The sequence below is a fragment of the Engystomops pustulosus genome, chromosome 2 (assembly GCF_040894005.1).
Source record: "Engystomops pustulosus chromosome 2, aEngPut4.maternal, whole genome shotgun sequence".
NCBI lineage: Eukaryota > Metazoa > Chordata > Amphibia > Anura > Leptodactylidae > Engystomops > Engystomops pustulosus.
Window position 1 is genome coordinate 118,566,585 of NC_092412.1, and position 15,217 is coordinate 118,581,801.

At 42.2% G+C, this 15,217-nt stretch overlaps 1 protein-coding gene across 4 annotated transcripts in view; it reads right to left on the bottom strand.

Annotated features, from left to right (window-relative positions):
• Positions 1–14,934, bottom strand: part of GTF2IRD1 (GTF2I repeat domain containing 1) — a 73,563-nt gene extending 58,629 nt beyond the window's left edge. Inside the window, exons 1-2 of one of the 4 annotated variants that reach the window (XM_072136164.1) lie at positions 14,561–14,934; positions 14,199–14,273 (exon numbers count right to left, since the gene is read on the bottom strand). The gene's annotated coding sequence lies outside the window, so the exon portion shown is untranslated. The remainder of the gene's footprint in view (positions 1–14,198; positions 14,274–14,560) is intronic. The other 3 variants (XM_072136161.1, XM_072136163.1, XM_072136162.1) reach the window with 3 other exon arrangements.
• Positions 14,935–15,217: the final 283 nt, after the last annotated feature.

The following is a 15,217-nucleotide window of genomic DNA, read 5'->3' on the forward strand; positions in this document are numbered from 1 at the left end:
CAGTAAGTGGAAATGCTGGAGGCAGCTGCAGCCTCTTTGTGCCTGTGACAGTCTCCTCTCCTCCACACTCATCCAGCTCCTTCCCCCTCCCTACTTCTTGGCATGTGCATTGAGCAGACAGGAGGGAGGGGTATGTTGTGGAGGAAAGTAAGAAAGCATGAGGAGACTGATATACAGGCTGCAGCTGCACATCCCCTAGGACTCACCACCCACTGCTGGCAGAGAGACAGGTAAAGGGAATAAAACTTATATAAAGTACGGAAATGATTCAGAATGCTGGCAAAAGCATTTTTTTTAAAATCAGGATAGCATAGGCTATTGGAACCAGTCACCAGCTACAAATTACATTCCTAGTAACATATTCGCTTTAATAAAGTTACACCAATTATAGACCTTTTAAGTCAGATTTGTACGGTCTTAATTAGAAAGACATTAATAATCTTTTTAAGGGTATCAACCATCAAAAGAAACATGATTGGCCAGGGACCATGACTGTGGTAATCTTATTATATTTGTTTATTTACATAAACAGAGGGGCTCTAGTAACTCCTCTAGAGCCCTTCTGGCTCCTTAGCATAATTGTACAAGTTTTTGGAAGGATGAAGGCCATGGATAACAAATATAAGAAGATTACCACAGTCATGGTGCCTGGATCTATGCGTAAGTGTCCCTGGTTTATCATGATGTATTTTTTTTAATTGGTTTTCAAGAGATTTTGATGATTTATTTTCTTTAAAGAACATTCACCGTCAGAAATACTAATGGTTGAGTCCTATAATGTAGTTATTCACCGAGATGTCGTCTTTCCTATATTGTTTTTATTAAATCTTGGGACAGTGCGCTTAACCGAAAAAAAGACTAGATAATTTATATACACCCCCATTCTTCTTAACACAGCCGTTTTCCGCCTTCTGATAGCTTAGACTGCCTGTGATGTCAGGCGGCAGTCTGAAAATCTCCCGGAGACTTTCCTTGCATGAAGCAGGTTGCTCAGCGAGCATGTGCAAGATTTTCAGACCAAGCAGCTGACTTCACTGGCAGTCTGAGTGATCAGAAGGTGGGACCTTGCTGTATTAAGAAGAATGAGAGTTTATGTAAATTATCAGTACCTTTAGCCAGGAGGCGGTGAGGTGACGTAAGCCTGGGCGCCTCCAACTCATTTTTATAAAAATCTTTTTTAGGTTAATTGCACTGTCCCAAGATTTAATAAAACCAGTATAGGAAAGACGACATCTTGGTGAGTAAATACATTGTAGGACTTTAAAGAAGATTTTCAGTGGGAATAGAACTTTCCATCCCTGCTCTTCCACCTGATTGCATATTACACTCACCGGCCACTTTATTAGGTACACCCGTCCATCTGCTTGTTAACACTTAATTTCTAATCAGCCAATCACATGGCGGCAACTCAGTGCATTTAGGCATGTAGACATGGTCAAGACAATCTCCTGCAGTTCAAACCGAGCATCAGTATGGGGAAGAAAGGTGATTGCCTTTGAACGTGGCATGGTTGTTGGTGCCAGAAGGGCTGGTCTGAGTATTTCAGAAACTGCTGATCTACTGGGATTTTCACGCACAACCATCTCTAGGGTTTACAGAGAATGGTCCGAAAAAGAAAAAACATCCAGTGAGCGGCAGTTCTGTGGGCGGAAATGCCTTGTTGATGCCAGAGGTCAGAGGAGAATGGGCAGACTGGTTCGAGCTGATAGAAAGGCAACAGTGACTCAAATCGCCACCCGTTACAACCAAGGTTGGCAGAAGAGCATCTTTGAACGCACAGTACGTCGGACTTTGAGGCAGATGGGCTACAGCAGCAGAAGACCACACCGGGTGCCACTCCTTTCAGCTAAGAACAGGAAACTGGGGCTACAATTTGCATAAGCTCATCGAAATTGGACAGTAGAAGATTGGAAAAACGTTGCCTGGTCTGATGAGTCTTGATTTCTGCTGCGACATTCGGATGGTAGGGTCAGAATTTGACATCAACAACATGAAAGCATGGATCCATCCTGCCTTGTATCAACGGTTCAGGCTGGTGGTGGTGGTGTCATGGTGTGGGGAATATTTTCTTGCCACTCTTTGGGCCCCTTGGTACCAATTGAGCATCGTTGCAACGCCACAGCCTACCTGAGTGTTGTTGCTGACCATGTCCATCCCTTTATGACCACAATGTACCCAACATCTGATGGCTACTTTCAGCAGGATAATGCGCCATGTCATAAAGCTGGAATCATCTCAGACTGGTTTCTTGAACATGACAATGAGTTCACTGTACTCAAATGGCCTCCACAGTCACCAGATCTCAATCCAATAGAGCATCTTTGGGATGTGGTAGAACGGGAGATTCGCATCATGGATGTGCAGCCGACAAATCTGCGGCAACTGTGTGATGCCATCATGTCAATATGGACCAAAATCTCTGAGGAATGCTTCCAGCACCTTGTTGAATCTATGCCACGAAGAATTGAGGCAGTTCTGAAGGCAAAAGGGGGTCCAACCCGTTACTAGCATGGTGTACCTAATAAAGTGGCCGGTGAGTGTATATTCAAGACTTCTTTTCTCATGGAAGTTCACTGTGATTAGCTATACTCTTCATACCACAAGTATAGAGTAAAGGGATTCTGGCCTGGTATCTCTGTTTTAATAACTTTGTCACAGAAAGCATGATTAGTAGGATAAGTAACTGTAATTGGCATCTACTTGAGGCAAATTAGGTTTTATGTGGAGAAATGTAAGGTTATGCACTATAAAATTAATAATCTCTACGTTTTAGGCTACATTCACACAACCGTCAGGGCGACGTATGTACGGCCGCAAGCTTTCGGCCGTATATATGTCCCCCATAGACGGCTATGGCACACAGGCTCGGTACAGTGAGCGTAACAAGCGCTCACCGTTCCGAGTCATAGCTGCAAAAAGATAGAGCCTGCTCTATTTTTGGCTGTAATGACGGCCGTGCAGCTACTATATTCTATGGAGAGAGGCAGAGGCGAGAAGCGCCGGGCTAGGGCACAGCAGGCATATGTTAGTGTTCATGCAGCCTTATGTGTTAAATCAAGTTTCGTTTACAATTTTATAAACATCAGAATTGTGTTTCAAGAACTCATAAACACTAACCGAAATACTATGTTATAGATTTCTTCTTGTACTTTCTCAGAACTTAGCAATGGTATTTTGTTTTTTAATATAAAGTCAATTACAAATCAAAGACCTTTCATGGTTTGCCTGAAGCCTTGCACATGGGGGGCTTAGCTGTCCTACCACTTTATACATAATAATAACTTACCACAACCATTAAAGTAAATGTTTCTTTTTAATCCAGTTATTGCCTGTAGAGGCTTAAAATAGCAGTTGTCTGAGATGATGGAAGCTATGGCTGGAAGTCATACTTGTTAGGTGATGGCATTCAGGTGTCTCCAAAGTACACTAAGCTATTGACAGCTGCAAGTAAGAAAATGGATAGGAAATACAACCTCCCATATCAGGAACACAATACCACTGCAGACAATGAAAGCTTTTATTGGTTGCTAAAAGCAAGAAAGTTAGATTTCTGTTAGATTGCATTCACATTGCGTTTCTGACCTCTGTTTTTAGCATACATTGGGAGGACTCTTACATGCATATCCAGTAGGAAATGTGGTCCTGTTCCTTATTCTTTATCATCTGTAAGCTACGGTGATATCCCTGTTATCACCCTTAATAATATGTAGAAATTTCTATCTCATTCAGGGCTGTATTTTTGGTCTACATGATCCATGAACAGGTCACAATTCAAATCATTGATAGGAAGAGTAGGTTCTCCTAGACCAGTGATGGCAAACCTTTTAGACACAGAGTGCCCAAACTACAACCAAAACCTACTTTTATGTCGCAAAGTGCCAAGATGACATTTAAAGCAGTAACCTATTGATACCAACTGTATCATAAGTCTTAATCCTATTGGCGTTCTGAGGACACCAATACAATAGAAAGAAAATTTGGATTGTAGCTTCCTTCCAGGGTCCCCTGAAGAGGAAGGATTAGGGGACCCAGAGCAGGAGCTCCAACCACAATCCATCCCTGTCGATACCTTCTTGCTTCTTGTGTAGCCCTGGCAGCCAAGGAGTTGCCGCTTTAAAATAGTTGTGGACTGCAGGAGGAAACCTTGAGTCGTGTCTAGCAAACTTTGTGCTAGGGTGAAGGCTTGGATGCCCACAGAAAGGGCTCAGAGTGCCACCCCTGGCACCCGTGCCATCAGTTTGCCACCACTATCCTAGACCTTCCCACATCTTTGCGAGATTCAGAGAAAGTACAGCAGAAGTGGAGTGGGGAGCAGTAAGAATTGTTTTCGTGTTACTCCCTCTCTAACAAAAAGACTCTGAAGGCAGACTTGATACACTAAATATAATAATACTTTACTTGAAAGTCCTTTAAAACCATTACCAAATATTTACTAGGGAGGAGCTACTTAACTACCAAAGTTAGCTCTATGCTCAGTGCTAAAGAAGCAAAATTCCTGTTCAGCCACAGGTCCCCTCATAACCACCAGCCAGCCCCTTGATGGAGTGTCCACAGCTACACGCCTGCTACAGCCTGAAACCACTGCAGTACTGTTTATGTGAGGCTGGTTGTAAGGGGTGGATCCGTGGCTGTACAGGAGTGATGTGAAAGGTGAGTATAAACTGTTTTTTATTTTTACTCTTCCCCTCCAAACAATTTATATATGTAACATTTGGCTTTAGGTCTGTATAAAGTGACTAGCACAAATCTTATACTAAAGTGGGCTACAAAGAAGAACAGTGTCACCGCGTACATAAAAAGGGAGAGAAATGTGTTAATCTGTGAGAGCAGTTACTACCCAGCAGCAAGGTATAAGGTAGTCTCGAAGTTTACATTAGAATTGAAGTATACATACCAGCCATAAGTATAAAGCAAATCAAAGAGCAGGTAGTGGTACTGCAGCAGTTAATGGTGCTTCATCTTGCTGCTCTCAACATATTAAGAGTTACCTAATTGCATCTAATTCCCACTGGCTAAAAATCAATATTGTTTATAACCTAGAAAAGGTTTGCCCTGATCAAAGCAACAGTCCTTGCATCCATGCTGCCTCGGACTCGGAGTGAATTTCTTAGTAGCCACAAACTGGGCTGTAAGCAATCAGCTAATAAGAGGCAGTCACTGAACAGGGATGTTGCCAGGATGCTGATGCGGCACACAGCGCCCCAGGGAAACATTGAAAAGACAGGCTTGGAAAGCCCTCTGCAAAACCTCTCTGCAGAAAAGCCTCCAAGTAGGGAAACACTGAGACAAGAACGTGCAAGTTAATATTTAAAGAGCAATTTATTTAGACAGCACATTGAGTCGCTGTAAGAGCACCTTACAGACAAGATCAAATGGACTATGTTTTGTCATCAATCCACAAATTCATTAATGTAGACCATGGCACAGCAGAAGCACTAAATTCTCTTGGGGGCATATGTCTCTTAATTAGCCAGTGGCACTCCAGTGCAGGGGAGATCAGGACACAGAAAGCAACACACTACATTAATCTCCCCTCATGAGACTAATGTGTAGATGTTTTACCAGAATGCACAGCCCCACTGTGCACATATCACCACTAACGCCTCTTACCAGCTGTAAAGCATGGTGGTGATGGTGGCTGATGATTTTGGATTCTTTTGCCTCTTCAAGTCATTGAAACTACTCCATAAGGGCTTTTTCAGAAGAGTGTGTCCTTTCTACATCTGTGTTGTGTCAGTATTCTACCCAAATCCATTTATTTTCAGACATGTGGCATCTGTTTATTTTTTTTTTACTTCTGCAAAAAACAGATGGTTGTCAAAACTGAGTGTCCACACCTATGGATGTCTGTGGTCTGCATGTGTGAAAAATAAGAGCATGCTGATTTTTTTTTCTCACTGATATTTGGATCATGAAAAAAAAATGTCTGAATAAGCCAGCAGATAATAATAATAATAATAATGATGATAATGTAGCAAAGGGCATTCATTTGCCAGAATGGCTGTTCAACCACCAATCTGCCCAGGTCACATGGGCCAAACTGAAAATGCAAAATAAGTTCCACGGTTATAGTTATTAATCACTATGGGCAAGATAGTGACTAATATATCTTTCAGGTATATAATATGAAACAGGTAACATTTAAATAGTTTTCTTTGAAGGCAATTTTAGAATGTTGATCAGAAATGGATGCAGCCTTTGGGCTATTACATTGTTTAGTTTACATTCATTAGTATGTGTCGCTATTTGCATTGTTTTAATCACATTCTCCTTGGTGGCCATATAGATTGTTATCTGAAAGTTAGAAAAGTCACTGCAGATGAACATAAGTGGTGGTAAGTTGAGTAAATGCCGCATTTATCCCATAGAGCACACACTTATACAAGCTTTCTAATTTGTAACACTGGATTCACATAAATAAAACTTAGAATATAATATAATCATTTTTAGTAATACAAATCTGAGCTGGAATTCTGTTTTTTGATTAACAATATTGGAACTGAGTCTGAAATTTAAGGCATTATTATATGGCTGACATTAAAGTGGTTTTCTGAGTTCAACTTGCTGATGACCTATCCTACAGATAGAGGACAAAGACAAAGCATAAATCAAGAAACAGACATACAAATCCCAATAATTTTTATACGTAGCGTACTGCTTTCTCACAATCCACAACATTAAAGTAAGCAAGTATGATCTAGGTTTTGCATGGAGGGAGTTTATATTTGCTCTGTATGACAGGTTATAGACTGCATCCATCTCAACTAGCCCCTTAATTGCCCATTTCTCTATGTTCCCTGGTTCTGTCTCCTTGGTCAGGAAAGGGTTTTTACACCATTGTGTCTTTGCAGCACGCCAGATCATACCCTGGCTCTGAAAATCATCAGTACAGCAAACTAAAGCCTGGGTGGTGGCATTGAATCATATTATGAGCATGGAGGAGATGAGAGTCATGGAGCAAATGTCTGAAAAACAACTTCCCCCTCTTAATCAGATCTGGTCCCCCTGGATTGATTTCTGTCATTCCCCGGAATTTGATACCTGGATTAGTAGTTAATTATTGTACATTACTTGATTTCCTGAAGCACTATAAGTCTTATTATCCTCATTGCTCACCAACCCTTCCTTCTGTGTTTCCCCATATAGGTCTTAATTCCCTTCCCCTAATGGTTTTTCCTCATCCGCCATGTCCATGTTGTTCATGTCACCTTTATTCACAAGAAAAGCTACTTTCTGTGTACAAGAATTTGGGACATGATTTTTCTGTACTTCTGCAATAAACATTACTGAACATAAAAAATGAGGGTGCTGTGTGCTCCCTGCTCAGTTCACTGTGTAGCAACATCTCTGGTCGCTTAGTGACCACCCATAAGCATTTTTCCGTCGGTCACTATGGGTCCCCCGTGCAGGAAAGAACAGTAACCCCCCAATCTAATAATCTGGATCAGAATGAGTTCTTATCCGATCTGTTTAAGCCCTTAGATCCCGCGGTCAATGCTGTGACCACAGGATCTATGTACCTGCTGAGGGAGGGGGCTCCCTCCCAGGGGCTCCGCAAGCACATCATGGCACCTGAAAACTATTCTTTGTGCCCAGACAGCAGGTTACATCCACATGTGGGGTGTCCTTTTACTCGGAAGAAACTGCACAATATATTTGTAGATGCATTTTCGACTTTTATTCAGTTTATGTGGATACATCTTAGGGCTTAATGAACATATTCATTATACATTTTTGTGAATTCCAAACAAAACCTTAATTACTTAAAGGGTTTACAAGCTTCTTACCCCCTGTTTGGAATAGTTTGAGGGGTGAAGTTAATAGAGCGGGGTGAAATGTGTGTGTGGGGGGGTTCTATTAATAGAACTTCCAAAACCCCTATAGAAATAAAATGGTCCCTAAAATAATTGATTTTAAAATTTTCTTGAAGATTTGAGAGAATGCTGTTCGATTTGTGATCTTTCAGAACATTTAGAATTTTAATTTTAAGTTAAAGTGTGGTAAAGTATAAAGTTAAGTATAAAGTGACAGATGCTGGTTTTGAAAAATAGGCATTGGCCATCAAGATACAAATGAGTTTGTCACTAAGGGGTTTCAGGATGCCAAGTGTTACAAAGCCACTAATCCCAAATTAATGATCTGTGGATAGGCCATTAATATGTTTTGCCCTTTAACCGTATTATCCAGGCCATCACAGTTCCCTATTAAGCGCTGCATCAGATCCTTAAGTTATTTTTTATCCTGGCTGCTGTCATGGGTTGTCACTTGGTAGTCATTACAAACAGAGTGCACTTTTTCAAGTGTTTATTTATGTTGATGGTTATGGCTTACAGCCAAGGAAAACCCAAAAGTATGAACAGTATATGCATTCAATATTTGGTCGGGACTCTTTTTGCACAAATGACTTCATCAATGCTATGTGGCATGGAGGTGTTCAGCTGATGGCACTGCAGAGGTGTTATCACACAAGCCCAGGTTGTGTGATAGCAGCCTTCAGCTCATCTGCATTGTTGGGTCTGGTGTCTCATCTTTCTCTATAGGGTTAAGGTCAGGCTTGTTTGCTGGCCAATCAAGGACAGTGATACTGTAGTTATTAAGCAAAGTGGTGGTGCTTTTTTCCATTTGCCAAAAGCTTGCTCTTGATAAAGCAGAGTGGACCTACGCCAGCAGATGACATGTCTCCCCAAACCATTACTGATTGTGGAAACTTCAACGTAGACCTCAAGCAGCTTGGATTGTGCCTCTCCTCTCTTCCTCTAGACTCTGGACCTTTATCTCCAAATAAAATGCAAAATTTACAATCATTTGAAAACCTTGGAACATTGAGCAATAGTGGAGTTTTTTTTTTCCTTGGCCCAGGTAAGACACTTCTGGTATTGTCTATTGGTCAGGAGTAGCCTGACATATGGAATCCAACACCTGTAGCCCATATCCTGGATATTTTTGTGTGTGGTGGCTCTTAAAGCACTCCAGAAGCTGCTTGTGAAGTTTTTGGATGGCCTTTTCTTAGCAATCATATCAAGACAGCGTCTATCCCAGTTGCCTGTGCACCTTTTTCTACCACAATTTTTCCTTCCACTCAACTCTCCATTAATATGCATTGATACAGCACTCTGAGCAGCCAGTTTATCAATGACCCTTTGTAGTTTACCCTTCTTAAGGAGTGTGTCGATGAAAACCTTCTGGACATCTGTCAAGAAAGGAGTCTTCCCAATCATTGTGTCGCCTTCTGAACCAGACTAAGGAACCTTTTAAAACGCTAAGGAAGCATTTGCAGGCGTCTTGGATTAATTATCCTAGTTTTCTGAGATAATGGGCCACATTTATTAAAGTGTTTGCAACAGATTTTTGTCTATCTTTGCACTGAAAAGAACATGCAAACTACCTGAACCTGTATTTATAATGTATTAGCACCAGTTTTGTGTTGCATCTGCACCATGTCCTACAAGACAAGAAAAAATGTGCACCTAAAGCATGAGGGCTTAGTTGGAGTCTGCACCACATTTATGACTAAAGTGCACCAAAAAAATAGTGCACACTTCCCGAGCAGTGCAGGGGGCCCAGAGTAATGAAGACTGTGCATCAGTTTTGATGATTCTTGCGCACTCTGCACACTCCACAGGCAAACTGCACATAATACAGACTGCACTAATTTTGATAAATCTGGGCCAATGACGTTTGGGTTTTCCTTGACTGTAGGCCATAATCATCAACATTAACATAAATAAACACTTGAAAATGTTTAATGACTCACTATAATATATGAACAATAACTTTTGCTGATATTCTAATTTATTGAGAAGCAATTGTACATTGATGTTTACCAAATACATATCCCAATATAATTAAAACAAAATCAACAAAAATGTAATTTGTATTACAACTTCAGTTTTCCTGAACAAGACAAACATGAAGGCACACAAGAAGAACATCATAAACGTGCCATTGATGTCATGCAATGTAAGTTTCTCACATTAGTGTTTATTTCAGTAAGGATGCTTTTATGGCATGGTCACAGAGAACCAGGGATGAAATTACAGCTCCATCTCTACTCGTTGACAATAAGGATCGCTGTCACTGAGGACTCCCTAATAAAGCTAATTGAAATCCTCATCAGGAAAGAACATAGTGATCACCACATAACAGATAACTGCAGATAAGACACTGTGTGGGGTGAAACATAAGCAACAAACAAGCCTACAGTATGAGAGGAGAAATGCAGCATGTACTGAACTGAACTTCCAATTGTCAAAGGGATGTACTATTCTATCACAAGTCTCATTCCAACCAGACATGCTTCCCACCTTCTGTAACCTCCAAACCAGAAGTCCCTGCAAGAGTTAGGGATCAACACCTCATAAAAGTCAAACATGTTCCCGGCTTCCACCTATAACCAATGTACCAATAATTATTTTTGTCTGGTCCCCTTTCCATTTCTTTATCACCCATAAATTTTAACAATTCTAGTTATCAGTTGTGGTCCCAACTACACGTACTCCATACTACAATAACATGCCCTCAATTTCTTTTTGTAGAAAAACAAAGGTCTAAGGGGTTTTCATAGTTTTCAACCTCACTAATCTGCTGCTCTATGCTCCCAGATTCTGATGGTCTGAATGGACACACACTTCCACTGCACCAAGTAAATGGTGAGAATTGCATCAGACTATTAGGACCAGTGGCGGATTTAGTGTCCCATGTGTCCCGGGCTGTTCACACGAATAGTGCCCCCCCTTAACTGAATTGTCCACAGCAGACCGCTCCTTTACTGAACTGTCCACCGACAGTGTCCCCGTTTCATGAAATGTCCACTCCTGATGCCCCCCTTTAATGAAATGTCCACTCCAGATGCCCCCTATTAATGAATCATTACTGTTATGTCCACAGCCGGGCTCTCTTCAAAAAAAAAAAAAAAAAAAAGCTATACTAACCATCCGCGCTTCTTCTCCTCGCCCCACGGCTCCATCTTCTCTGTCTTCCGGCCGGAAGAGCAAAGAATGGAGCCGTGGGGCGAGGACAAGAAGCCGGAAGGTGTGCATGGTTTTTTTTTTCAAGACTGATGGCAGATCTTCATATAGGGCCCAGGTATGGGTGGGGGCACGGGCCTCTCACAAACTTAAGGCCCCAGATGCACACCTATATGAAGATCCGCCATTGATTAGGACACAATGGGGGTCATTTATCTTTAGTCAGGACCAGTTTTGGACTTGTTTCATTTATCTTAGAGGGTGATATATCAAGCATGTGTGTTTATTGTTTTTTTTTGCGCCTTTTAAAAAAAGTTGCAAATTCTACTACAACCCCCTTCTAAACTTTTGTCTACACCTGCTTGGTACTGCAGTTTGAGCCAAAATTGAGCCATTTAAGTCACAATGGCTGTATACTGGGGGATGGCTATATGCTGGGGGCATGGGTGGCAGGGCTGGCTATATATTGGGGGGCATGGGCGGCGGGGCTGGCTATATACTGGGAGCAGGGGGCTGGCTATATACTGGAGCAGGGGGTTGGCTTGCTATATACTGGGGCAGGGGGCTGAGTATATACTGGGGGGTATGAGCTTGCTGGCTATATATTATGGGGCATGGCCTGGCCGACTATATACTTGGGGTGCATGGGCTGCCAGGCTATATACTCGGGTCCTTGGCGGGCTGGCTATATAGTGGGGAGCATGGGCTGGGTGGTTATATACTGGAAGGAATAAGCTGGCTGGCTATATACTGGGGGGCATGAGCTGGCTGGCTATATACTGGAGGAATGAGCTGGTTGGCTATATACTGAGGAGCATGGGCTGACTGTCCACATACTGGAAGGTATGGGCTGCTGGCTATATACTGGGGGCAGGCTGGTTTTATACAGGGAAGCATGGGTGGCAAGCAACATACTGGGGGAAGAGAGCAAGCTATATACTGGGAACCATGGGGGGGCTGGTTATATACAGGGGCGGGGGGGGGCATGGGCTGGCTGGCTATATACTGGAAGGCATGGGCTGACTGTCGATATACTGGGAGGCATGGGCGGGCTGGCTATATATTGGAGGCATGGGCAGGATGGCTATATACAGGGGAGCATAAGCAGGCTGGCTACATACTGGGGAGCATGGGTGGCTGGCTATAAACGGGGGGAGGGCAGGCTGGCTGGCTATATTCTGGAGAAAACAGGCTGGCTGGCTATAAACCAGGGGGAGGGCACGGGGGTACGGGTTGGCCAACTATATACTGGGAGACAGGGGCCTGGATAGCTAAATAAGGGGGGGGGGGGGGGGTTATATAGTGGGTGGAGTTTGTGACCAATGCATTTACCACCCCAAGTTTATATATTGCGTCATTATACTCGACTACATAGAGTACATTCAATTCATATAAATTATACTTAAATAAAATATATAATGTCTCTCTCTATGTAATAATGAAACATAGGTATTACGGTTTTACCAGACACATGACTCTTACACAATTCCAAAATATAGACAGTAAAATTAAGGTGGCCTACATAGCTCGAGGCTAACTTAAAAAATCCCATATTATAATGCACTCCAGCACTTAGCAGTCTCCAGGGCATCCAGTTACCTCTTCCCCCATCAAAATCAATTCTTATATTCTTATTCCAAACTGCTTTCCTAAAACTCCTATTGCATTTCAAGGGTAATGACATGTCTCTATAAAATAATCTACGGGCAAACAAATCAGCAACTAGTAAACAATATTTCAAGCTCTCATTGATAACTGCAAATTATATACACATCTCAACACACTGTAGACAAAGTAAACGAAATAGGAAAACATGTAATCCATTAGGCTCTGTTCACACTGGTAGTTTTTTTTAACATCAATTACATAGATCCAGTTTATTTTTATGGGGAAAAAAAAACATTAAGAGTTTGCCGAAGGGATCAGTAAATTATGATAGCAGTTTACATTTGCATCTGATTGAAGCTCAAAAAAATAAGGCCAAATCATACTGTAAAGTCTATACTACAATAAAAAAAATCCACTATATATAAGGGAATTTATACCCCATGGCCTTGGTCGGTCTGTGAATCTCGGACACTGTTGCATCCTTTTTTACAGACTGACCACACTGCCTGGGGCAGGACACGAGGAATAGTGATATATAAGAGCGCTTTCTTTCTTGCTAAACAGCAGCTCCAATGCAGGTTGTCCAGTCCCTGGCAGTATGGACAGTCTGTGATTCATGGACCAACCGCAAGTGTGTTTTAGCCCTTAATGACTGTGTTTTCTGGTCAGTAGATAAACTTGAATGTCATAGCCACCCTATAAGTCAATGTCTGACCCTTTCTCCAGTAGGTGGCACTTACCAGGTCGGGAAGGCAGGTAATATTTTTCAGTCTCAGCAGAGTGAATAGGATGTTACTAACTTAATCCATCCACAAGTTATGTAAGAAAACTGTAGTGCAAAACAGTTAGTGATGTGGGTATTAAAACTACACCTGATTCGCTGCAACAAACAATTTTGGATTTCAATTGCCAACTTTTGCACAGAACTGTAGCATAGGATGAAAGCTGTGGAGGAAACCAGATGCTTAAATTTGATAAGCCACATGCAGCTTTCATCCTTCTAGATGTTCACCTTTTTCCTAGGGAGCATTGTCTGGCCTTGGTGGTCTCCATAATACTTACACTAAACGCAGCACAAATTGTGTATGTAGGTAGGGCCATTTGCTATAGAATGTTTGGCACAGTATTTTATGTGCTTTGTATTTACTTTAGATTTTGACACAAACCAATAAAATGTATTTTTACCAATAAAGCACATAATACTATGAATAATATTACTTTAGTTTGCTGTTAATACAGTCAAGCTATTGAGCCTACCAAATATAAAATTTAAAAAAAAAAAACAAATTAAAAAAAATCCTTCCAGCTGTATTTTCATGTTCAGACACTGGGAAAGAAATGTATGCATAGACCGGGCGCATTACTAAATCCACAGCATGGAAATGCCACTGATTTTCACCACAGACTTCTTTTTACATGGCAATATGTAAAACCTTAGCACAGTTTGCATCCAACATATAAATATATACACATACTATATAGAGCTGTTATTTAGGATGGATATGCTTGACAGATGTATCCAAAAAGTTTACAGTTCCCTCCATGTTCTGGGAATACACATAAATACTGACAAAGGACACACATGTGATGTGCACATAGTAAGTGTGGCATAAGGATTGTCACCTCAGCTCCAAGGTTTGGGACAGACGACCAGCGATGTTGCTGCCCAGCAGGACTCAGTCTTCCATTAGTAAGGTGCTGAAAGAGAAAACACCCTAAATGTTAGGTCCTTCAGACAGCTTGTTACCATAGCCATGACTGACCTGCTGGACAGGTGACAATCTAGGAGAAACATAAAAAGACAGCAAGATGAAAGTGACAGTGCCAGAGCTGGGAGGGAGGGAGGTGCACTAGACATCCCCTCATGAAGCAGTACCACACACCCTCACACATGCCCTCGTCACCCTCTCAGTGACACCCTGCAGTCACGTGCGCCCGCTGGATGTATGAGGCACAAAGTTTGTTGTATTTTTTTCTTCCCTTACCAGGAGAGGTGCCAGTACTCGTGTGTGAGATCCTCCCCGGCAGCCTCCAGCTTGGTAGCTCCTTCCTATCACGGGAGGGGAGGGAGAGGGCTGTGGTGCTGTGGCTGGCAGGGTGAAGGGGACTGCTAATTCCTCGCAGAGTAGCAGCAGCGGCAGCGAGTTCTCCCCAATCCGCAGTGCAAATAGATATGTATGTGTCTTGTATCAGCCCCCCGTAGTCCTGTCTGCAGAGTGGAGCAGTGGGGGGAGAGCTCTTCCCACCCCCTCCCAGAATAAAACCCCTTTTTGTGTGTGACTGGGTATATGTGTGTGTAGCAGGAGTCCCTTTGTTCTATAATCCCAGTAAGATTGAAAGCCATTCGCCCTGTCTCTAATCCCAGCCCTGCTCAACAACAACATCTATTGGCTGTAATTTACATACAGGATTAACAAACCAGCTTCAAGGAGGAAAGAGGAAAAAGCCTGAGAAGACAGAAAGAAGAAAGGGGATAGGTGGAGTGGGATTGTGCTGCTATCTCTAGTCCCCTCACACAATTACTACTATTAATCTGCACCAGGGTGAGGAGCAGGGCTGTGCCCACTGCTGGTGCGGCATTCATGCGGTTATTTCCACACACTGGCAGAGGGTGTGCTTCCAGATTACAGATTAGTGGGCAG